General features: G+C 42.2%; 1 protein-coding gene and 1 long non-coding RNA gene across 2 annotated transcripts in view; one reads left to right on the plus strand and one right to left on the minus strand.

The window, feature by feature from the left end:
• SNTB1 (syntrophin beta 1) overlaps window positions 1-24,780 on the minus strand; it is a 243,543-nt gene that overhangs the window by 159,168 nt on the left and 59,595 nt on the right. The window lies entirely within an intron of this gene.
• Window positions 4,454-15,894, plus strand: LOC309646715. The gene is made up of 2 exons (XR_014255555.1): window positions 4,454-6,304; window positions 14,533-15,894. It is a non-coding gene; the product is annotated as an uncharacterized lncRNA (long non-coding RNA).

The raw sequence follows: 24,780 nt of genomic DNA on the forward strand, positions 1-24,780 counted from the left end.
AATGGCTACATTTCCTGACCTCCCTAAGCCTCAGTATCTGCTCCTCTTAAATGAGGCTAATACATGTAACTCATATATTTACTATACATCTTCAATTAGATCATGTTTAGCCCATATTCAGAACACCCTGAAGAGACAGCTGGTCGACCTTGAAGGCATATTTCCTGCACTTAGAGAAGAATGCAAACCGAAAATCCTTTTTGCTTGGGCAAGGGACAAACCATTACTTGTGGTAAAACATTGGAACCAGGTGTTCATTGGCAGAGGCTAGAACCAGAGTTTTAACAAGCCTGGGACAAGCAGCCTGAAAGATATCTCAAATCAATTTTGTGGTTCATAACATTACTTATAGGCAGTACTAATATGATGATACGGTTAACTGACTCTACGTATGAAACTCAACAGTTTTCTACAGGCTGAAAGAGTACCTGGACTATCTTAATGTAAATAACATCTATAAATATTGCATAGTTTTAAACAAATCATTTAAAAAAATCTTTATATACTCTAAATTTTGTTGCCCCAAGGCAAAATCTCCCCCAAATCCCTCTGAGGCAAGGTCCTACAAGCTCCCCCTCACCAGCTGAAGGGCTGCAAAATGGAAAATCCTGGCTGTGAATTATAGACTAGACATTCTTATTGTTTATCGTCCTGCGTATCTAGGCTTCGCTGCATGCAAACATGCCATGGAAACAAAAGCTGCAGATGTTGTCAGCCATCTTGAACCAGAAAGTTTAAAGTATTTCTTCATGAAAAAAAATATATAAGTGCTTTATTTCCTATCAAGCTCCAAACTTTTCACTCCTTCTTCTTTTTTGTTCAACAGATAGTGCTTATCTAAAATATATTACCTTGTTGGACAAGCCTACAAGTCATGCAGGATTTGTGACCTGAGCCAGCTCAAGAGGGCTCTGATATATAATAATCAAACATTTATAGTCTAATATGCTATCTATAATAATAGAGGTGAAACTGGAAAAACAAACTTCACCATCAAAGCCATATATTCTGTTTATTATGTCTCAAAAAGACTCTTCTTCTTCTTTTTTTTAAATCCTTGAGTAACACTCAAACACTTTTTAAATGGAATATCCTGCTTTAAGAAAGTTTACCTACATTAAACTATATAATATACTAATTACTTCCAAAAGATGGTCCCTTCCAGTTCTACAATCATTTACAAACATTAAGACATTTCAGTGAATCATTCCCAGAGTTCATGGAATCATAGATTTATAAGTGAATTACACTCGGAATGAATTTTCTCCCAGAACTTGGTAAAATACATGACATTATACACACCACATATGAAGTACATATGGTAATAAACTGTTCCACAATGCCTGTTGCCAAAACAAGGAAGTCAAGGAGAGAAGTACTGGAACTACTGACTCTTAGCTTTACATGCATTTCTTTAATATGATGATAAGTTAACTATGTAGCCACTTGGACAGGTATAATAGAGACAAAGATTTCACATTATAATACATATAGGTAAACAATACAGTATAATACAGTAAACCTGTGAATAATAGAAAGGCATTTATTCCTCCTTTAACCAAAATGGTGCCGAATAATAGCAAACATTCATTGATAATTCATAGACACCTATCGACTCTCTATGAATGGTTATATTTATGCCTCACAGCAACCCATTTTACATATGAAGAAGATGAAGTTCAGACAGGCTTACCTGCCCAACATCACATGCATAGTCAGTTGCAGAGTGAGAATTTTGATTCCAGCACTAGCCATTAACCATTACACATGCTGTGAATCTGTGACGCTGGCCCCCTTCTCTTCGCTCATTCCAGTAACCACTCATGTGCTTTTGGAAACCCATCTCTATTCCCAGGAAGAAAAGTATCTGAGAACTCATTGACCTCATAGTGGAGTAATGTAAATATGACCATTCTTGGAAATTGTTTTAAGAGTGGAAAAACCTGGACTTATGAGTTACGTCACCTGGGTTGAGGCACAGTTCTCTCCTTCAGCTACATGACAATGGACAACTCATTTGGTCTTTCTAAAACTCAGGCTCCTCATCTATATATACTAATAGAAATCATAATTTTTAAAATTGAGGTGTAATTCTCATAAAGTAAAGGGCTCAGATCTTAAACACATCATTCAGTCAGATTAGAAGAATGCATAATAAGACACAGAACATTTCCATCCACCTAGAAATTTCCCCCATGCTCTTTTTCAGTCAACCCTCCTTACTGTCCACTCCTAAAGCAACCTGATTTGCTTATTCTAGAATTGTCTATAAATAGAATCATACAGTATGTATACGTGTGTCTCTGGCTTCTTTGACTCAGCGTAATATTCTTGAGATTCACCCATGTTGTAGTGTGTAATAATAGTTCATGCCCAATAATAACAATTTGACAGAAGCATTAACATAATGTACATTATTACCTATTAAAGGCTCTACCAAAAAATAGTTATTATTATTCAAAAGAGGAAACCCAGGAACATGAGAGTGCTAGAGCCAAGAGAAGAATATCTAAATCTATCACAGGTTGGAGTATATTTGGAGAAAGGAGTCCATTATTAGCATCTCTCATATCTCATCCTTCATATGTTTAAGGACGCCCCATGTCAGAAACACATATATTTGGAGTTTGGGGTGGAACTGGATTGAATTTAGCCTTCCAGACGAGAAATTAATTTTTTGCTATGCATATGTGCCAAGAGTGTCTTCCCAGTGTATTTCTGAAGCATTCCCTTTTGCCTACCACAGAGATAGCGGCCAACCTACATCAGAAGATTACATTTGAAAGACCAGCATGTGAAAAGCCATCCATAACACTCGCCTTCAGCAAGAGCCAAAGCTTATGCTGTCAGTTCTGGCCAGCTGTGTAATTCAATTTTTCCAAGGGCACTGGAGCCTGGCCCGCGTAAGTATGACACCAATACTGCATTTCACAGAAGGCGATTTGGCCACAGTAAATAAATCCACACTAGAAAGAAACAGAATCATTGAGATGGATATTTTAAGTCCTTTCTGGCAAAGACATTCTTCACTAAAAGCATGGTCTTCAATCTAGATAGGAAGCAGATACTCTTCCCAAAGAGTTTTCCCAAGAATCAGTCTTAGAGGATGAGGTATCGGTATAAATTCCAAACCCTCAAGCAAAAAGTTCAGAAGCCTCTGTTAAGTGAACTAACAGAAGAGTTTTAGAAATGACCCCTTGTTCAGGTGGCAACTTGGGCAAGAATGATGCCCTACAGGGAAGCAACAAGATATACAAAATTTATTAAATTATCAAGTCACATTTGGAGCGAGGTGTAGAAGAAAATCTCCTCAAAGTTACTGCAAGCCTGTGGGTTTAAGTTTCTCTCCTGCAGAAACAAAATCTGCTCTTACATTCAACCCAAGCCACCTCTGATATTTATTGCATTTGCTGAATGCTAAAGGATCTGAAATGTTAAACCTCTTGATCTGTCAGCACTCTGGGATTTCTGTGAAAAGATGAGCTACATAATAGCACAAACTGGAGGAATTTCATGTACCCAAAAGACGCAAATCCCCATCATAGTGGAATTCTCTTTCAATACACAACTCTAGGAGTTGTAAAAAATAAATCCAACCCTTATCTTGTAATTTTCTCTTCTTTTCATTTTTCCTCGACATGCATAGCTCCATTTCCTTTAATAAGTAAAGTACATTCAAGGTCATTCATTCTCAACTTAAGCCACTCACTTCTCCAAAACAAGTTTAGATTAAACGCATGAAAGTCAAAGCGTGTGTTTGGTCTCATTAAGCTCACAATATCCTTAGGAGAGGAACAGGGAATTGGTTCATTATCCTGTTAATGAAGGATAAATTGCTTATATTTAAGTGAGGTTTACAGTTTATATCTACTCAATGCTCAAGTTTCTTGATTTTCATCAAAATGTGAGGCTGGCAGTTATTCAACAGAGTCCAGAAAACAAGAGCAAACAAGTTTGCATCACATGAGTTGTACATCTGGGGGAGAAAAGTAGTTAAAAAGAGGAAAGAATAGACTTGGGTTGTATGATTTAAAGATGTCCCCTTTAAAGAAGTGATAAACAAAAGAAGATGCCTAGAAGTATGATAAGCAAAGAAGATGGATAGGACTTGAGTACATTTCTATGCAAGATTTCAAGTGATGTCAAGTACTGAGACCAAGTACTGGCAGAGACCAGAGGGTCCCATTGCCAGAAGTTGAAATAACAAGTAAGAGAGGTGGCATTCTTCTCCTTTCTTATTTCTCCTCCTCCTCGTTTCACATTTATTAAGCACTCCCTGTATTCATGATATTGTCTTGCTTGCAAGGCAGTGGGGGAAACATTTTGAGAAACTAACCAGAGTCTGGACTAATCAAAAAGCCAAATCTCTAACTCATCAAGGGACTAGGGTTTCTGAGAGAGCAATGAAGAGAACTAGCTGATATCAATATATGATGGTCCCATTTACCTTGGGAAATTCCTTCTGATTTAATCCAGGTACATTTCCTCAGTCCTGGCAGAACCCCAGGAATCCTCTTCTCAGTGAGTCACAGTGAGTGATTTAAATCATCTTCTCTCCGACCAGATTCTGGGCTCCTTCATAGACGAAAAAACTTAAGTCTTTCTTCTGGCTATTTTAGGGCTGAGTTGGTACTGAATAAATGTTTTATGAATGCATAAATATATACATATATATGTATATATACATATGTGTAACTAAATCACTTTGCTGTACACTTGAAACTAACACAACATTGTAAATCAACTATACTTCAATAAAAAAGTAAATATAAAATAAATGAATGAATGAATAAAGGAATACATTTTCCCACCTTAAGCATATCTGCCATAGACTAACTGCCCAAGGATAAAGTATATAGTCTGTGTGGAATTCTATTATTATTATTACTGACAATTTTCACTCGAAATATACTTCAAAGTATTGTCCCACATCAGTAATCTTATTTATCCCTATTTAAGCTATTCACATTATATTCTGTTATTTTCTTCACACCGTCACACAGAACAAAACTGATTCCTTAGCCAACATTCTAGGCAAACGACTCTATTTTGTGAAGGTCAATACTTATAGTTAATCATCTTTTCCAGCAGCTGACTTTGCAAATATGTGTGCTTCCTCACTCAGAGAGGATGCTAGAGATTAAAATATAGGTCTCTGTTTTGGGACAGTTGATGTTCCGGACTTTAGGGAATAAGAACTTTTAACAATCAGAAATGCCCTCAGCTACGAGCAGTGGGTTCCCTGTCACGGGAGGTTCCTCACGGAGGCTGGAAGTCCCCCGGGCAACCCCTCGGAGAGGAACTGAGCATCACAGTTTAGATGTCCTTGACCTTCTCTTCAACCTGAAATTCTGCATCACACTTCTGTTTAGATGCCCTTACCTTCTCTTCCACCTGAAATTCTAAAACTTCATGATTTTGCACTGGAAATAGAAGTTGTTGCTAGCCCTAAGACGTAGTTTTGAGGACTGCTAAATAATTCACGCAAGGGCAAAAGCTCAAGAGGTCCAGAGCCTGGGCTTCTCTGAAAAGCAATTTTCTTACTGATCTCCTCACAGGAGTTTTCACAGATTTTAATATTTTAGCCAAGAGAGCCGATCTTCTCTGCAGAAATCCTTAGGTTCCCCAGAAGTGGCCCTTTCGTTCTTAATACGAAACCCTTTAACTTGTCACTAGCCTTTCCCTGGCTCAACGCGCTTCAGGCTTTCTTGTGGATGACTTTTTCCCCTGTGAAAGGTGGTTCAGCCTTCCTGTGCCAACTAATCCTAGAGCTGCAGGAGGCTGTGCAGGAAGACATCAGGCAGACTGATGAGAATGCTCTGATTCTGATCCTCAGGCCACCAAGGACCTCGCTGATAATGGAAATGCAGTTTAATGTTCCCTTCAGTCCTGCCTAGATGATATGTAATATCACCTGCTACCACAGAGCTCGGGATGCAGCCCACTGAACCCCATTCAATCGGCCCACTCTCTATTAAGACTGTTCTCCTACTGTACAAGTTTAGAGCTAAGTCACTGAGCCTTTGCAGAAAGGCGGCCCGAGCCAAAGGAAGGTTTGGGTGGCTCCAGTGGCCCAGGGAATATGATTAAAACTGCTGCTCATCAGCTGCCTTTTTGTTCCAACTTTGCCATGACACACTCTCTCTCTGATTTCGGTTTTACTGATGGAGATTCTCAGCTAGCAAATAACGCTAAGCCTCCAGAGCACTGAAGTTTGCCTTCTCCATGTCTTGCTGCAGAGGCTAGACAGGAGTCTACCCAGTTGGCTTGCATCATCAGATGAGACCTTCCCGCAGCATTGATGGTAAATAGCCAAGAATAATGTCCAGGGTGGAAGGAAGCCAGGGAGGGTCAAGATGAACTTTCTGTTGTGTGTTCCAGACACAGAAATGGGGTCAGGGTTAGAAGCTGCTTATTCAATGCCCACACTTTTTTTTTTTCCTACTTTATTTATTTATTTATTTATTATTTTTGGCTGTGTTGGGTCTTCGGTTCGTGCGAGGGCTTTCTCCAGTTGCGGCAAGCGGGGGCCACTCTTCATCGCGGTGCGGGGACCGCTCTTCATCGCAGTGCGCGGGCCTCTCACCATCGCGGCCCCCCCCGCCGCGGGGCACAGGCTCCAGACGCGCAGGCTCAGTAGTTGTGGCTCACGGGCCCAGTTGCTCCGCGGCATGCGGGATCCTCCCAGACCAGGGCTCGAACCCGTGTCCCCTGCATTAGCAGGCAGACTCCCAACCACTGCGCCACCAGGGAAGCCCTTCAATGCCCACACTTTTAGAGACAGGATCTTCAGGGTATTTTTAGAGAAAATAAAAATGAAATGAAAAACAAAGCCCTCTTTCCTCAAGTGGCTCAAACAAGAGAGCGCTTCTAGGGTGCCTGAGGACAGGCTGAAGGTGGGAGAAAAGAGGTGTTAGATGTATCCACCCATCAGCTCTGAGAAGTCCTGACCTTTGAACCAGGCAAGAGAGGACATCGCCCTGAGCTCTACTCTTAAAGAGCTCTGCTCTGGTCCTTCTCTGGCCACACCCCTCCCCATGGGGTGATGAATCCTGCAGGCCAAGGGAATTGCCCAGCTGGAGCTTGTGACTCCCTTCCTTTCAATTCCCTGGAATTTGCTGTCTACTTGGCCCCTGTCTTTCTTTCTGAGGTTGACTGAGCCAGAGTATGCCAACCTCAGGCTCAAAGAGGAGCAAAAGCAATGCATGTTTGTAGAGGCAGGGCTTAGACAGACCTTGTGTGGCCTTAGTTGTCCACTCACAAGAGCACAAAGCATGTAGTGGCGTCTGTGAAGCCAAGGGTGGAGACAGAGAGGACCAAGGTGTCCCCAGGGCCACTTCTCTGCCTGCTCTCCCACCAGCTCTCCCCTACCAGTTTCTGGACTGGAACTCCAAGGGATCTGAGAATTTTAAATATGATCCTGCAAAGGAGATGGCCAAATACATTTTATTTAATTTTTAAAATCTGTTTGAAAATGTTAAAATATTTAGACCAATAGCATGTGGATCTCCACTTGTATTCATGCCCAGGGCTCTGAAAATATTAGGAGCAGGCCTGCTTCTGACACATCCCTTGCTCACTAACTGCTCTTGGGAGGGAAAGGGAAAGACTAAGCATTATTTGGGAGGTGGGAAGTGAGGGTTTTGGAGGGCTGAGTACGAGGTACAATAGAGCTACCAGAACAGATGAAGAGGTTAAGGGAAATTAAAACGACCAAGAAGAAAGCAAAATAGAGCACATTTTCCCCCTGTGGGTCCTTAGAAACCCCAAATACTACAAGCATTGAGGCAAAAGAATGTCAATTTTCTACAAGAAAGGAAGAATAGAATACTTTCTTCTGCCTGGGCTTTTGTGACTCCAGAGCTCCACTGATACCATGAGTAGGAAAGTGCAATGGAGGGCATCGATCAGGACCTGCTTCCAACCCCAACTCTCTCACTGTGTCAGAAGCAGACAGCGGGGTATAAGAAAGACTTGTCCAACTGCCGAGGAACTGAACAGAGAAGCAACTCATTAACCTGGATGTCCAAGTTGTCTACAACTGGATTCCAAGCCACCATTCCCAACCCTCCCTCACTACCCCCTGTGCAAGTTCCCTGTTCCAGGAGTACCCCTGCTTTCTCGGATGCATAGATAATTGGCCTGGCCAAGTCTCCCTGGTTTGCTCAGGTCAAGATGGCTGTTTCGGCCGATATGCCTGCCTTCGGTCATCACCCCACAGAATGTTCTCCCAAAGCTGCGGCACACCAGCCGCAGAAGAAGTGGAAGAAGATGGTCTCGCTGTCAAACTCACTTTCTTACTTTGGCTTCCTCCCAAGAGCACAGTCCCAGATAACGACTTGGGTGCAGGTGGATTATTTGGAGGGTAATTCCAAGAAGCACAAACAAGGATGTGGGGAGAGAGAGAGACCAAGAAGGGAGAAGAGCCAATATGGTGTGCTGGGGTCGAAACGTACTTATTCACCCAGCCTTCACCTTTGCTCACACCATTCCTCCTATCATGGGATGTGCCTGACTTTTTTTCTCTCTCATGTAGGAACCCAATTACATGAATAGGGGCCAAGACTCAGAAAACCCACAGCTCTTGTTCTCCTGTTTGTAAAACAATTTCAAACTATCCATATATTTCAATAAAAATTTTATACTCACTATCAGGATTAGAACAGCTGCAAATTCTCTTAGAAGTCTGGGCTACCACCACACCTTCTGGTGATAGGTGATGTAGTGAATATATGGGCAAGGGCAAAGGGGCAGACAGCAAGATAAGGCAGCGCTCTCTAAATAATTTCAATCACCTCCTGGTGTGCCATGTCCAGAAGAACCCAGTTATCCCATAAGAGTGTGAGGACAAACCCCCTATGCCCTTTGGGGTTGCCCAATGCTAAGTGTATTAGACCTTGCCTGGCACCCAAACTCTGAAGCTTTGCTTTCTTCCCAGCTCCCTACTTGGCTTCTGTCCTAGGGGCCGGCATCCTGGTTCTCATACAAGCCTGCCATAAGCCAGAAAGGACAGATTTAAGCACCCTCAGCATAAGACACAGCCAATCAGTATCAAGTGCTCTTGACTCTCTGACCTTGTGACCCCATTCTGACAACTGGGTCTTTTCCTTATTCCTCAGATCTGCCTACCATTTCCTGTTCCTATCTGCTGCAAGTGAGTCCAACTTCCCAAACAACTAGTTGGCTCGAGTGGACAGGTCAAATTACGGGCTTTCCCTTTCTGCCTGACTCACTGCAGCCATCTGTATCCTGGACTGAGCTATGACAAGACGGATGAGAGACACAAAGAAGTGTTATGAAGGGCATCAACCAGGATCTTTTCCAAACCCAAACTCTGAAAACATATCAAGTTAAATGTCTTCTCTGTTGAGGTGACTTAAAGAAGTCACTACTGCTTTGGCAGGACTCTGGGGCTAATCAGAAAATGATGTTGCCGAATCATGGGTACCCACGATGCTAAGTCAGGAGTGGGTGAGAGAAGACATATTTATTTGGTGAGAAGGAAGGTGACCAACTACTTTACCCCTCCACAGAAGCCTCAAGCTACCAGTCATCAAGGATTTTCCGAGAACCTCTATCTACTGGGCTAAATTCAGGCAGCAGCTTAAGAGACCTGAGTCAGGCATGAGGAAAATGTTTCTGACCATAATGAGGGGATTTAAATACTTGGGTGTATTCCTGAAGCAGTCTTGGGTAGCCTCCCTGTTTTCCAGCTTTTATAAATTTGTTAGACTTTGTGGGGGGATGCTATATCAGTGGTTTCCCAGCTGAGTTCCAGAAAACTCTACAATGTCATGGAATCCTAGATCTCTACAATGCATGCTTTAAGGGGTTACACAAATATTTGTTTAAGATTTCATATTTTAGTGAAAATTTACCTTCGACTATTTTTTAAAATGGTAATAAAAAGTGGTACTCCCAGATTTAAATGTGTCTTATATGAAACTTTGACACATTGGCACACACCAAGGTGTGGACTTCTGCTAGGAGGTTAATTCATGTTTGTACAGACCTTGAAATCAAGCTTCTCCTGCAGCACATACTCAGCTAATTGCGGTGGCATCTGTTAAATATTGATGACCACTCACAGATACTTACCTGTGTGGTCCATGATCTTCCCATCACAGCACAATCAAAACAAGATGCCAAGGCACACATAAAACTTCAACTGCCATCCCTAACTTCCAACTAAAAAGGGTTGTCTAGCCAAAACAGCCTTATTACTCTAATTGGTTGCCTTCTTAATAAGTAAATGTGTAAAGCTGCACTTATGAAATAAATTCATACGAATATAACCCTACTGCCGTTTGTTGATATTCTATATAGATTTATTTAGAAAAAAAAATAAGTCATGGTTAAAAATGAGTTTGAAACCACCGCTTTAGATAAAGGTGGGTGGTGACTTCAAAAAGTCCCTTCCAATCTGATTATTTTATCACAACACTTGTTTCCAGCTGTATCAGAGAAATGATATTTTGATATGGAAGAATATTCATAGCGTTATGTTGTTAAATGAACAAAGAAGGTTAAATGAGCTATATACAGCGCAATATTTTATATATATATAAATACACACACACATATACTACATATTATACACGCTTAGAAAAGACTTAAAGCGTATACGCCAACGTTACAAACCATACAGAAAGCCAATTGGAATTATTTTCAGAAAGCAAAGCAAAGGCTCTTCCTCAGTGTAGAAGGATGGGTGTGATTGGCATTACTTCCAAATGCAGAGCGTAAATAAGTGTGTGAGACGAGCCTGGGGTTTGCTAAGCCTGCTCTGTGAATTCCTTCATTCACTCCTAGTTGGTTGCTTGACAAAGCGACACAATACAGCTCACTGGTCATACACTCTGGCTTAGACATAGAGGCTACTGGGTCCAAGTTCCAACTCTGCCCCCTCAAAAGCTGTATATCCTTGGGCAAACCTGACCTCCCTTAACTTCAAATTTTCCCATCTACAAAATGGAGATAATAATACCTTCCCAGCAGGACTACCATAAAGAAAATGAAATATGCTTACAGCTGTAGAACCATGCCTACCTCATACTGAATGTCCAACAAATGGCAGCTGTTATTCATCCTAGGATATGTTTCCTGCCACAAGGTGCTTCCAGTCTCGTGGGAAGACAGCAGACATGCAAACAGATAAATGACACTACAACGCCATCATCACTGCTGCAGAAGCATAAACAATATGTTTTGGGAACTCAAAGGACGCATGCTTGACGGAGCTCGAGCCAGGGAGCCCGAAACTCTTGCTCATTCACCATGAAGGAAAGAGATTAGTTCAGGCTCTGCAAAGATCTTTTGGGTCCCTGTAGTTGGAAAGGAAACCAACAGACAACAGCAGAGAGAAAAAAGGCTTTGGACATTGATGAGCCTTTCTGCTGCAAAGGTTAATTCATGTTTGTACAGACCTTGAAACAGACCCCCGTTTCAGGGGCACCAAACAACATGTGCATGGGTAATTTGAGAGTCAGAGCTCTTGGACACCCTGACAAGGATCAGGCTTAAAGTGACAGCCACGGCCCTGGGCCTGTCCGCTCTAATGAGCTCTAGTTGGCGTCCATCGTACATTCCTTCACTGCTGCTATAGAACATGAAGTCCCAGCAGCTTGGGCCACCTGTTAAGCACGGTGTGCGTCTCCTGCAGCTCTCAGAATAAAGCTCTCTCCCCACCAAGCCAAAATCCTCAAGCCACACCACATTCCAGCTTCCAAATGCTGAAAGCTATTTTCAGTAGCGATTCCCTTCTAGGGAACATGGCATAGGGACAGCTGCAAATTAGCTCACAGTATTTTTATGATCACTAACCCAATGTAAGATTTGAGCTTTGGAAACCCATCTCCACCCCCTTTTTTTTTTTTTTTTTTGGTCTTTTTCTGTTTTGATGAAATGCAAAGCAGATTAAAAAAAAAGATAAGGCCCCCAAACAAGGATGATATCAGCTATAGAGGGAGAAAAGCAGGGGTGGCAGAATTGCACAGTTGAATGAAGAACACTGCAGAAAGATAGACATGGGGATGAGGAGAAAAGCAAGGAGACTAGGGACCACTGAAGGCAGTGGGTTGAAAAGTACAAGGCAGAGAGCGAATGAACAGTAGTGAAGCGGGCTGTGGGGTAGAGAAGAAGGACTGGTGGGTGAAAGGAGTTAGAATATTGTGGCAGCTGCTAATGGGGGCTTCGTGCCCCCTCCCTATGGCCTCCTGTGACTTGAACCACATCTGACTTCATTTAGCTCCGGCTGTGGTGGACAGGTCTTTAGACACTGAGAGCCTCCCATCTTAAGGCTTCTCAGCTCCTCTGCCTCAGAACTTTCTCCAGAGCTGCGGAAGCCATTCATTCAGCGTGGAGGAGTTAATGAGAAGGCAGGGAAGGGGGAGGTGAAGAGAGGGAACAGGGGCAAGGGGAGGAGTTGGTGGATGATGTTGCAGCCTTCAAACCTATGGCAAGGGGGGATTATTCTGGGTGCATTCTGAACAATTCTTTAAAGGGTCCCCAATGAGATTAAGCCCCAGTTGCCCAAAGTGGTCACCAGCTCAATATTTCAATGTTATGCTCTTCACGGACTTTCCATTTTTCCCTGTATCAATCTCTCTGCCCTCATTCCAGCTTCTTGAGATCACCTCCCAAATAAAGTACCTGTGTCTAAGTCCTTGTCTCAGACTCTGCTTTCAGAGGACCCCAAACTAAAAGAGGATTGAAGGAAGGAAGTTGGTGGCAGCAGCTGCAGCAGAGAAAGAACAGTTGTTATGCCTGCAAAAAGGTCCAACCATACACAATATTAATCATAGTAACATATGCTGAAAGGACTCTAAAGACATTATCTAGTCTGTCTTCTTCCCTTAAGACAGGTGCTTCATCAATCCTAGGCAGGAGAGACTTTCTTAAAAGTTGCTATGTGGGGCTCCCCTGGTGGCGCAGTGGTTGAGAATCTGCCTGCCAACGCAGGGAACACGGGTTCCAGCCTTGGTCTGGGAAGATCCCACATGCCGCGGAGCAACTAGGCCCATGAGCCACAACTATTGAGCCTGCGCGCCTGGAGCCTGTGCTCCGCAACAAGAGAGGCCGCGATACTGAGAGGCCCGCGCACCACGATGAAGAGTGGCCCCCGCTTGCCACAACTAGAGAAAGCCCTCGCACATAAACGAAGACCCAACACAGCCATAAATAAATAAATAAATAAATAAAAATTAAAAACAAAAAACAGTTGCTATGTGGAAATCCTTCAATATCATTAACAAAATCTATGAAGTTAATCATTATCATTAACACTAACAATGAATTAGACCACTAGTACCAAAAGCCTAACAAATGATATGACCGTTGACTTGCTATAAACCAATCTAATCAACCTGATCAATGATCCTTTGGGAGGTCAGCATCTCATTACACTGAAACTACTCCCCTCTCCCTTCCCACCACAAGAAGGCTTCTGTTTCCACCATATGCTTAACTGGAACCAAAGTTTTCCCTGCTCACTGGTGCAGTAAAACCAAAACTATTTTGCTCATCCTCACTTAAGGGCTCTGTGTTCATTTAGTTTTGAAAATCTAGTTTTTAACACTTACATTTCTTTTTAAAAAATGTTTATTTTATATTGGAGCAAAGTTGATTAACAATGTTGTGTTAGTTTCAAGTGTACAGCAAAGTGATTCACTTATACAAATACATGTACCTATCTTTTTTCAAATTATTTTTCCATTTAGGTTATTATGCTCAAAATTTTCGTTTCTTTAAAAATCATCAGCTAAAAACCCTGAATCATCACTTAAAAACCCTGAATATTATTTTAGCCCTTACATGCTCTCTTCCCTAGTTTCTCAGATGTCCTCAGAGACACTGTTGGCCACTGAGTATAAATTTTATTGGATAAGGAAGGATTCGATTTGTTGCTCTGTAAAGAACCATATATTCCAATAGCAAAGCTATTTTCTTGATTAAATCACCCTCTGTGGATTAAACTCCTCTTTCAACATCAATATCAAATATGTAATTCCCAGAATTATTCAAATGGCGAAATACATTTATGAACAGATTTCTGATACCATGTAAGATGAGGGTGGACATTTTGAAATAGACTACTGTTTAAATAATTGTTACAAGGAAAATCACTGTTCCGCAGAAAGATAACAGTTTCATCTGATTTTTGTTTTCATGGTACATAAGAAAAAAAATATGAGTTCTAAGAGGGAAAATTGGAGCCATTATCTGGACTGTTTGTGACAGTGCTGTGGAGTAAAGAAAGCTATTAAAGATCCACAATGTAGAGTGTGAACGTAGCTGGTTGTAATTGACAATGAACTTCCACAGTGTTTGGAAGAGGCACATCCTGGCAACGTGGAATAGCGGTGGTAATTAAACAGTCATAAAAATCTGAAACTGGAAAGCTGACAAGAAAGCACCCGGGCATTCCTAGCACTAAGAGTCTACAGTCAATCTGCAGCGCTACTCTTCAGCTTAAATAGTGTTTGCTAGAATTCTCAGTCAACACTTTCCTCCCTTTCTTTTTGCATTACACAGCAAGAGTTGTACGGCTCCTGCTGTGACCAAGAGATGGAGGGGCTCCTGAATGGAGGGTTGGAAGATGAGAGTAGGAGAGATCAGAAAATGCACCTCAGTACAAGCCCTTACCTGCTGACCAACAAAGTAAAGAAGAGCACTGACATGTGGGCTCAAGGTGTGACTCATCTTGTTATTTGTGTTTGCAACAACTTAACGAGGTGTATAAAGCTGCATAAAACTTCAGGGATGTGTGTGGAGAACTAGGCTGAGGTGGTAACAAGTTCATTCTTCCCTGTGATGTCCAAGGGCTGTGTCTACGGGTGTGAAACTATCAGATCGAGACAAGGAGCAGGCGAGTGTGTGAGAAGTATGCACGTTGGTTTCAGGCAGCTCAGAGTTCAAGTCCTGTAGTTGTCACTCACCCAAGGGGTGACTGTGAGAAAATTATTTTACTTTTCTGCTCAGTTTCTGGTCTGAAAAATAATGGTAATAATCTTATAGGGTTTCGGTGAGCCTTAAATGTGATCATGTACCCAAAGTGCTTTGCACGGTGCCTGGCACAGAGTAATACTCATATATATGCTGGTCACTGCTTTCAGAGACCAGAAAAACTACTGCCAGATTTTTTCCACAGTATGTAGAATATTGCAACAAGACCCAGGTTGAAGTAGAACCAAAATACTGTAGAGGAGATTCATGAAAGACCAGGAGTTTCTACCGTTCCTGCGTCAAATCCACCATGTACCGAGCACTGGGCTGGGTAGTTTCCTATGAGAATTCTCAGTTTGCTGATCACTGAGAAAATCAATGGCTAACAAATTCTGTATGAGTTTGATTCCAAGCCCTGTGATCTTTTAGCTACACCTCATAGCTTCCTACTGTAGCACAGAGGAACGAATGGAGATTAGAAGCTAGCTTCCTACGGAAATCTTTCTGAGCTTTACTGGGGAATGGTTTTACCAGCCACACAAATATTCTTTCCCCCACCCCCTCCCTCTTGCTGTTGCCTTTGTGGATTAATTTGTTAAACAGAATATTTACTAACTGATCCTTCAATGCTAGACACTTTTTTAAAATCCTGTTTTCCAAGCAAGGTATAGGACTGTATACAATGTACTACTCTTGGTGGAAAAAAAATACATAAATGCCTAAGTGCTTATATATGTCTAGAGTATCTGTGGAATATTCTGGAAGACACCAGTTGCTTCTGGGAGGGGAATTGGGTGAATGAGAGGGAGGGCTGGAGGTAGGACTTTTGGTAGTTGTTGAATTATGTACCCCATGCATGCATTAACTCTTGAAAATTATTTTGAAAAATAAGATTTCCCTATGTAGGTACAACTATAATCATTACCAATTATAGTTAAAAGCTCCACACTTTGCCTACATGCTCTATGCCTTTCAAAGATCCCCAAAGTGAAAGTCATGTCCCTTTCAGAACAGGCTGAAGGACCAGGGCGAGGACCACGTGTAACTTATCATCAACCTCCCACAAGAGCGAGACTATTGCAAAACATGTCTGGAGAGAAATCTGTTTATTAGATCTAATCTTTCCACCAACATATTTTAAACACAGAGTGTGGGTTAATGTCCCAGTGTCCCCACAGGCACCGTGCCAATGACCATGGCATCAGGTCAAAGTGCAAACACGGAGACTGCCATCATCTCAACTCAACATCAACAAATGCACTGCCGATTCTATCACCAACCCCATAGTGATGTCCCATACATATATCCCATGTTTATAAATCCAAGTATCTGTTCAACCAAACTGAGAACCTACCCTATGCTAGGGGCTGTTGCAATGAATTCTAAATCCTCGGGTGGTGAGTTTAAAATGAGTTTCATTTTGCAACAAACTGTTTTAGAAATGGAAGTAGAAACATTACCACTACCTACATCTCCTCAATATGTTTCATACATATTGATATATATATGTATATGATATAGATCTGTGTATATATACAGTACATTGTGGTTAGGATGACTGGGATAAACTGGAATCTCAGCTCCATCACAAACTCAGTGACTCTAGGCAACTTAATACCTTTGTGCTTCAATTTCATCTTCTGTAACATGGGCATAATGACACCTATCTTTCACGGCGATTTAAAGATTTTAAATAGTATGTCTAGAAAAAGAACTTAGCCCAGTGCCTGCCATGGGGTGGCTTAATAAATAATAGCTAAGGAAAAAAAAAAAGATTAAAGAAAATAATAGCTAAGAAGAAAAAGTACAGTTGTTTTCAGTTCAATGAATAAATTGCAGTTTTATAAATTCAGGTCAAATTATACCCTGTTATTTTAGTTTGTTCAAGAAAAAAAAATAAGAAGAAAAAGATAGAATGCTTAGCTCTTTTTTTCTCTTTGAAAAAAAACTATACAACCACAATATTAAGGAACCACACACGTTCCATAAAATGAGGCAGTAGCAGCTCCTTAGTTTCAGACCCAGAGAGAGTGAAAGGGGGTCAATGGCAGAGCATTAGAAATGTATCGGGAGGATCAATGTCATCTCTCTGGGCCATTTATGAAATTCTGAATGGATGGGGCTTGGAAGAGATGACTTCTGAGACCTAAAATCCTGATTGCTCAATATTTCATTCGAAAAGTTTAGCTCCCTGGTCTTGCCAGCAGTCATAGAACATTGGTGCAGGAAAGGACATCGGCGAGTATGCAGACATCAAGTCATGTCACGAGGGAGGAAGCCGGGGTTCACCGAGAGGTGACTTGTCCTCAATCGCTCAGTAAGGACCAAACCCAGAACCAGAAGCCAAACCCGCAGATGCCCGTGGCAGAACTTCCCTATCGTTCAGCACCCCAGCTATTACTAGATACCATGGGTTTAATTCTGGGTAATGCTTATGACTTGTTGAATTTTTAACTTCCCCTAATAAGAACTTCAACGGAAAACACTCAACATTCCCCAATGCTGTGTAATTTCTGCAAAGGCGACTAGAATGACAATTTTATTTCATGGAAATGGGAAGGCTGTATAAGCAGTGAGCAGTGTCTCAAAACTGGAGCTTCCTTTGACAGCCATATGAAGCAATTTGGCTCTTTTTAAGATGCTTATCTTTCCACGAGGGTATGAAAATTAAAAGTTGGAAAGCTCAACACCTTTGTAAAGATTTTATTACCCACACTTTTCATAGGATGTCACGGCTGTGTTCTTTTCTTCAAAGCACTGATATGACTTGTTGGTAAATCAGCTACTTTTTTTTGAAGTCTCCCTTGGTTATTAAATAGCTTCCTATAACTTTTGGTTATCAAATACCTTAACTCTCCTCATTTCTGCAACTTTGAACCACTGAGAGGAAGACAGCATTATAATTTATGATGAAAAAAAAAAAGCAAGGACATTCAAAATGATGTTTGTTATCTCTAGCAGAACTTACATTTAAAGTAGACTTTTCTGGTTATTCCTCACGATTAACCAGAAAAGCGGAAACCTAGCTCAGGGGATGTGGGTTCAGGGTTCTTGAGCATGAAAAGTTTTCCTTTTGCTTTCACATCATTTTGTCATTTCCCTCAGTGCAGAGTTGATCATTTCTATTTCGAGCATAGGAATATTTTATGAATAGAGAGCACATACACTATTTCTCTGAGACTCTTGCAGGCTGACAAACAGAAAGGGCACGGAAGTTTATGTGATGGGCAAAAGTCAACTCTTGTTTGCCTATGCCTTCAGGAGTTTATACTGTACTTTAGAGTAAAACACATCTTTGCAAGGGACAGTTAGAACTACAGCTATTAGGCAACATCAGCAATGCTAGTTCATGTGACAAATATCACCGGGGCGACAAAGGAAACTAATTTCATCCAAGAGGCCCTGACTGGGAATAAAATTATATGTGTGCAAAGTATTAGGTAGATAAATATCATCTCTGAGAAGTACTCACAAAGTGGTTTAAAAAAAAAGTACAGTAGTTTATTTCAGAATCATTGGGTGGCCCGTTCCTTCTTCTTCCTGGAGTGAGTCACCGTACCTGAGGGGTCACTTTGCACAGACAAGACTGTCTACCCACGTTGAAAATCTGGCTGTGGTTTTTAATTGAGGGCTAGGAAAGGTAGCCGTGGCTGGCAATTGGTGGTGTATGCATAGGTGTCTGTATCATTTTTTTCTCTAAAACACTATTTCTGTGTTCGGTATACTGCTCCGCGGAGTCGCATGGCCCAGGCAGGCTCAGTGAGTCTGGATCTCCAAGCAATAGGTCTGTTCTAAACTCCTATTCCACCAACCAAGTAACTGCCTTCTGTAAGGTTGCTGGCTGGGAATTCCAAGCTCTTTGGTGCCTCCTGAAAGAAAGACTGGAGCTTGGGTCTGTGTGTCTTATCTACCAGGTGATAACAAATAATCAGCTCTAATCTAACAAAATACAAATGACCATATGCTTTCCACTCTCTTCCTTCTCTAAGCTTTCAGGATTTTCATTCATAAGAGCCCTAAGGGATGCCAGAGGTTGGGGATATAATTTCACAACATGCAGAACTTAGCAAGAGTAAGGCCAACTCTACTTAAACTCCAGGATCCGGTGATCACTAGAAGAAGTAGCCAACCACCTCCAGTAGAGTAGGCTGACGTGATGACTACTGCAGTCGAACATCTGACTTTCCCACTATGCTGCGTTCTCCGGGAAGAGGCTACAACATCTGTCCTATTCAAGGCTATACTCCCAGGATTGTAAAGTTCTGTTCCTAATAATACCCACCTCAAGGCTTACTGTGAGGAATCAAGTAAGATCAGTGAATGCAAAGACCTTAGCACAGTGCTTAAAACTTACCACTTATTTAATAAATATTTTGCTGAATAAAAAGAGGAGCACAAAGAGGAAGAAGAAAGCTTCTAACGTAAAAAGGTCAAGACTGTCATGACGTCTTATTGGCATAATGGTCATGAAAGCTAATATTGATTGAGTGCTTATTACGTGCCAGACTTTAAGCTACCGTATTTAATGCCTGACAGCAGTACTAAGAAATAGGTACTCTCATTATGACCACTTTAGAGATGAGGAAGCTTGAGACCTTTGGGAAATAATACTCCTTTAACGAGGGGCCATTATAGGGTTTAATTCTAGGCAATTCTAGGATTTACCCCAGGGCCAGGGGAATCAAACCAATGCTGTATGCCCTAATACAGGTTGGTGTAGCTTCCAATGAGATGTGACTGAAGCATGTGGACATTCTGGCCAGCCCTAGACGGAACAATGAATTGCTACCTCTGAATTGTCTAGGAAGTCTTGGAGGAGAAAAGAGAGCCCCCCCCAGCATAGAGATTCTGAGAGTTTGCAGATGATTCTAGGATGAATGGCTATAAGTTGACAGGGAAGCTTTGGCGTTAAACACAATCCCAATTGTTTTTCAACCCAGCCCATGGGGTGGATGTGTGAAGTTCCAAGAGGGAGGATATATAAAATAGAAAGAGTGTATCAGGAAAAGCAGCCAAGATACTTAGGCGCATTTGAGAAACAACACACACATCTGCCCATTTTATGTCTTAAGAAAAAGAGTCATCACTCTGGTGGAAGGGGGCCATAGTCCAACTCAGCAGCGGCCGTGGCCATGTTGACAACATGAGGTCAACGCAACAAAGTCTCCACAAACCCAAGAGTCTGTCCGGAAGTCAGCAAATCTTCAGAGGAGTCAGAACACAGGAGAGGGGCTGGCAGAGGAAGACAAGAGATCTCCATGAGACAACCCCTGGGGGGAGGTGAGGCCAGAAAAGGAACAAACAATGGAGGCAGCAAAGCACGAAGATTTGATAGCTGTCAAGGTGCTATGGGCTAAACTGGGTCCCCCTCAAAATGTATATGTTGAAGCCCTAACCCCAGGACCTCAGAATGTGACTGTATTTGGACAGAGGGCCGGTAAAGAGTGGATTTAGTTAAAATAAGGCTGTTAGGGTAGGCTCTAACTCAAGGCGACTAGTGTCCTTCTAAGAAGAGGAGATGAGGACACACTGAAGGAGACTGGGGGTGTGGCTGGGAGGATCGTGCTCACGGAGGAAAGATATGGGATGACACCGTGAGGAGGCGGCCATCGGCAGCATCTGCGAGAAAAAGGAAAGAGGCCTCAGGAGAAACCAAACCTGCCACCACCTTGATCTTAGCATTCTAGCCTCCAGCGCCGTGAGAAAACAAGTTTCTGCTGTGGAAGCCATCCAGTCTGTGTATTTTGTTATGGAAGCCCTCAGCAAACTACTATACGAGGCAACAAATGAGTCACGTGGGATTCTCCAAGGATGCAGGGGGAACGTGCGGGAGGCAGGAAGAGATTGGTTCAAACAGTTCCAAAGCTGTGTCACAATATCCCCCCAAGTCTCTTTATTGTTAACTGTGCTCTTTGGAAGGTAGCCCTTAGGCTGGTGGATTATAGGGAATAACATCTTAAGCCCCAGCACTAATGTTGGGATACTGAAGAGACCTTAGGTGAGTTAAGACTTTGCAGCAGGCGGAAGTCAGAGATGCTGAATGATGGTAGGGGGGCCCCAGAGAAGAGCTGGGAACCAATGAACACGTGAGTCTACTTCCCCTCAGAATTCTATCAAGGGACCGAAACTTCTGTGGCTGGAAATGACATTTCCATGATGTTTGTTGGGAGGTCAACAAACAAAGTAGATATAAAAAGGCTTCACAAAATTTTCAGCTGAACCAGTTTGGATTTTATTAGAAGACCTCTCCCTCCCCTGGGGCCCTCCAGGGATTGCCATGCCAACCATCTATTAATATGCAAGGACTGATGCAGCAGGGCTAAAACATGGAAGCCTAAGAAACTAGAAGCTGGAGGAAAATTAAATGCACTTCATTCCCATAAGCCCTTTGGTTACATTACCACACTGAAGCCACACAACCACACACACACACACACACACACACACACACACACACTTATTTTTTATGATACCCTAACTGTGCCTAGGTGAAGTACTTATTATCTCTCACCTATGTCTTAGCAAGTCAACATTTTAAAATCTCTCTTAGGACTTCCCTGGTGGCGCAGTGGTTAAGAATCCGCCTGCCAATGCAGGGGACACAGGTTCGAGCCCTGGTCCAGGAAGATCCCACAGGCCGCAGAGCAACTAAGCCTGCAAGCCACAACTACTGAGCCTGTGCTCTAGAGCCCGCGAGCCACAACTACTGAGCCTGCGAGCCAAAACTACTGAAGCCCACCACCTAGAGCCCGTGCTCCGCAATGAGAAGCCACCGCACTGAGAAGCCCGGGCACCACAATGAAGAGTAGCCCCCACTCGCCGCAACTAGAGAAAGCCTGTGTGCAGCAACGAAGACCCAACACAGGCAAAAAAAAAAAGCTCTCTTAGTCCTGTCGGGCTGTTCTAACAAAATACCACAGACTGGGTAGATGATAACAACAGAAATTTATTTCTCACAGTTCTGGAGTCTGGAAATCCAAGACCAGGGTGTCAGCAGGGTTGGGTGAAGGCCCTCTTCCAGGTTGCAGACTTCTCATTGTGTCTGTGATGTGACGGAAGGGGCCAGGGAGCTCTGGGGGGTCTGTTTCATAAAAGTGCTAATCCCATTCAAAGGGGTCCCACCCTCATTAGCTAAGCACCTCCCAAAGGCCCACCTCTTAGTACCATCACATTGGGCATTAGGATTTCAATATATGAATCTGGGGGGCACACAAACATTCAGACCATAGCACATGCTTGTGTTCCCCCTCTCTTCTTTCTCTTCATCTCTCTCCCTTTTCCTCTTTCTGTCTCTCTTTCTTTCTCAACAGTTTGTAACATGGAATCCAAACTTAAATGTCACGTGGTTTGACTGTTCATCGCCACGTTAGCAGGGTGGAGAGGCAGTCTGACCTATGGATCCACCTTTGACTTGTCCTGTAACCTTAAACATATCACATAACCTCTCTGAATTTGTTTCTTCATCTATAAACAAGGGGCATTAGAAATACGTGTTTTCTGTATGCCAGGGGGCTAAGCAGAGTGCTTGACAAACATTGTCTCATTTAATCCTATCAATCTTGGGTGGCAGGTATATATTACTACCTTCCTTTTCCCCCCAATACTTAGGATACCTACCCACAGAGTCAATGCTCTAAATAAATTACATAATATTTGAAAAATACTTGGTCAACTATGAAGCATTAAAGAAAAGTTAGCTATAAATTTGTTTAAACAAATCTCATGACTGGTATAGCATATACTCCTTCTATTGATGTTTTCTAAGAGGGGAAAGAAGGGCAATTTGGGTCCAAAGCTGACATTATCTCCTATAAACTGACAAGTTTTGATAGAAGAAATGAAAACCAAAACAAGCTCAGAAAGACCTAACCACAAGGAATATCCAGAGATTTGGGAGACATAAGAGTTCTGAAGTCGCTTAAGGGGTCAGAGCAGTTGCTGACTTTTAAGGCTGAAGGCAGTTCTAGGGCCAGCCTGGACGTCAAGGTCTGTCTTTGTGAAGTCTGGCTTCAACCTACCCTTGCAATACAGTCCTCATTTTCTCCTTGTTGTTCTCCAGTTCAGAACTCTTCTCAACCCCTTCTCATTTATCAGAATATACAATCCCATTTTTCATCCCTACTAGGTCTCCCTAGAAGATAACATGTAAGTGGCTAAAGCAATCCAGTTAACGTGTTGATGAGTGCTATGGAGTTACTGTGTTACTCCTGAAACTGGGAATTTCACAGTGCAGGAGGCCAGTGAATGAAACCACTTTGGCTGGGCGGACTTTCCATGCATCATCGTAATATAAGCAGTAACACCCACTAGAACTTCTAAAGCACTTTTTGGATGAAGTAGGACTTTCATATAGAGGTTACTGCAGGGGATCGAAGACCTTGTGAGACAAACAGGATAAGGATTACTATTATCTTCATTTTTCAGGTAAGAAAAGCAAGTCTTGACGAGGTTAAGTAACTGACTTCTCTCATTCCCTCCCTCCATGCATCCTTTCTTCCTTCCTTCTTAAATGTAAAAGAAATACCACCCCCAACTCCCCATCACTCATCATAGCTGTCTTCTAAAGCTGTCACTGAAGATCATCACCCCAAACCCTCAATAATAGTAATTTAAAGCTGAGAAGTACGTGAAAGTACATGAGTCCTATGCAAATTGCAAAGCGCAAAACAAACATAAGATATCTAGCCTCAGATAACTGCATGAATCACCAGGAAGTTAAAAAAAAAAAAAAGCACGAGGTTTTATTGTTTTTTTTTTCTTTTTTTCACCAAACACATGTCAGCCTCAAGTATTCCTGAATCTATGCTCTATTCTGTTCCAATAAAAAGTTATCAGAAGACTTCACTCATCAACCATTTCTGCAATTTAGGAATAAACTAAAACTGCAAAACAAATCATTGTTCATAAGAATTGCTCTTCTGTTGGGCAGCTGAGGTGGGTGTGACCTGGGCATAGCAACAAACAATAGAAGCAAAAGCTCTCCTCAGGGTGTGGCAAATCTCCCTTGTGAAACGTTATCCAGACAAGTGTTTACTGAAAAGCTCTTGTCATCTCAAAAGAACAGAGTTAATCTGGAAAAATCTCCACGCATTATTAAGTGTAACTTTTAAATAATCCCCCTGCCGCCTTCATTTACCTATACCCCTCCTAGCCTCAATCAGGAAACCTTGCTGGCAGTAGCAGGTGCTGGGTCTCATTAGTGACAAGGACCCAGTAGGGTTGTGAAGCTGGAAGGAAATGCCTTTAGCCTGTCCGTGGAATAAGCTAGCCTAACGAGAAGGCAGAACTTCCAACAATGGGGGCTGTTCTGGGATAAAGGCATTCAGTCCAGTTCGAACAAAAAGGGAATTTCCCGGTGAAGCCCAAGTTCTTCTGTGGCAGCATTTAGGAACTCAAGATGGAGAGCAGGACATCGGGGCACCTCATAAACTAAAATTACCCTTTGCAGAGGAATTAAAATGAACTGTGATTTGACGTTGGGTGGGAAATATTTGGGCATTGTGAAAGAAGAGACACAAGAAAAGGAGAAAGCGGGTCAGAAAAGTTTAGGGTCCTCAGTGTTTAGACTGGGAAATTAAACACATCTAAAGAGCTGTCATAACAAAAAGATTAATGTTGGGTTCCATACTCCCCTGACATTTACCTCAACTACTAAGGATTAAATATTTACAAAGCACTTGGGCTTATAGAGTGCTTTCTAATTCTTCCTCACATTTTTGCCTTCTGCCCAGATGTGGAAGTGTTGCTATTACTCCTATTTTATTGGTGAAGAAGCAGAGGATCATAAACACAGAGCAACTTATTCAAAATTGCAAAGTTAATGAAAAAGTTGGGCGT

This window comes from Balaenoptera physalus, assembly GCF_965194825.1.
Source record: "Balaenoptera physalus genome assembly, chromosome: 17".
Lineage (NCBI taxonomy): Eukaryota > Metazoa > Chordata > Mammalia > Artiodactyla > Balaenopteridae > Balaenoptera > Balaenoptera physalus.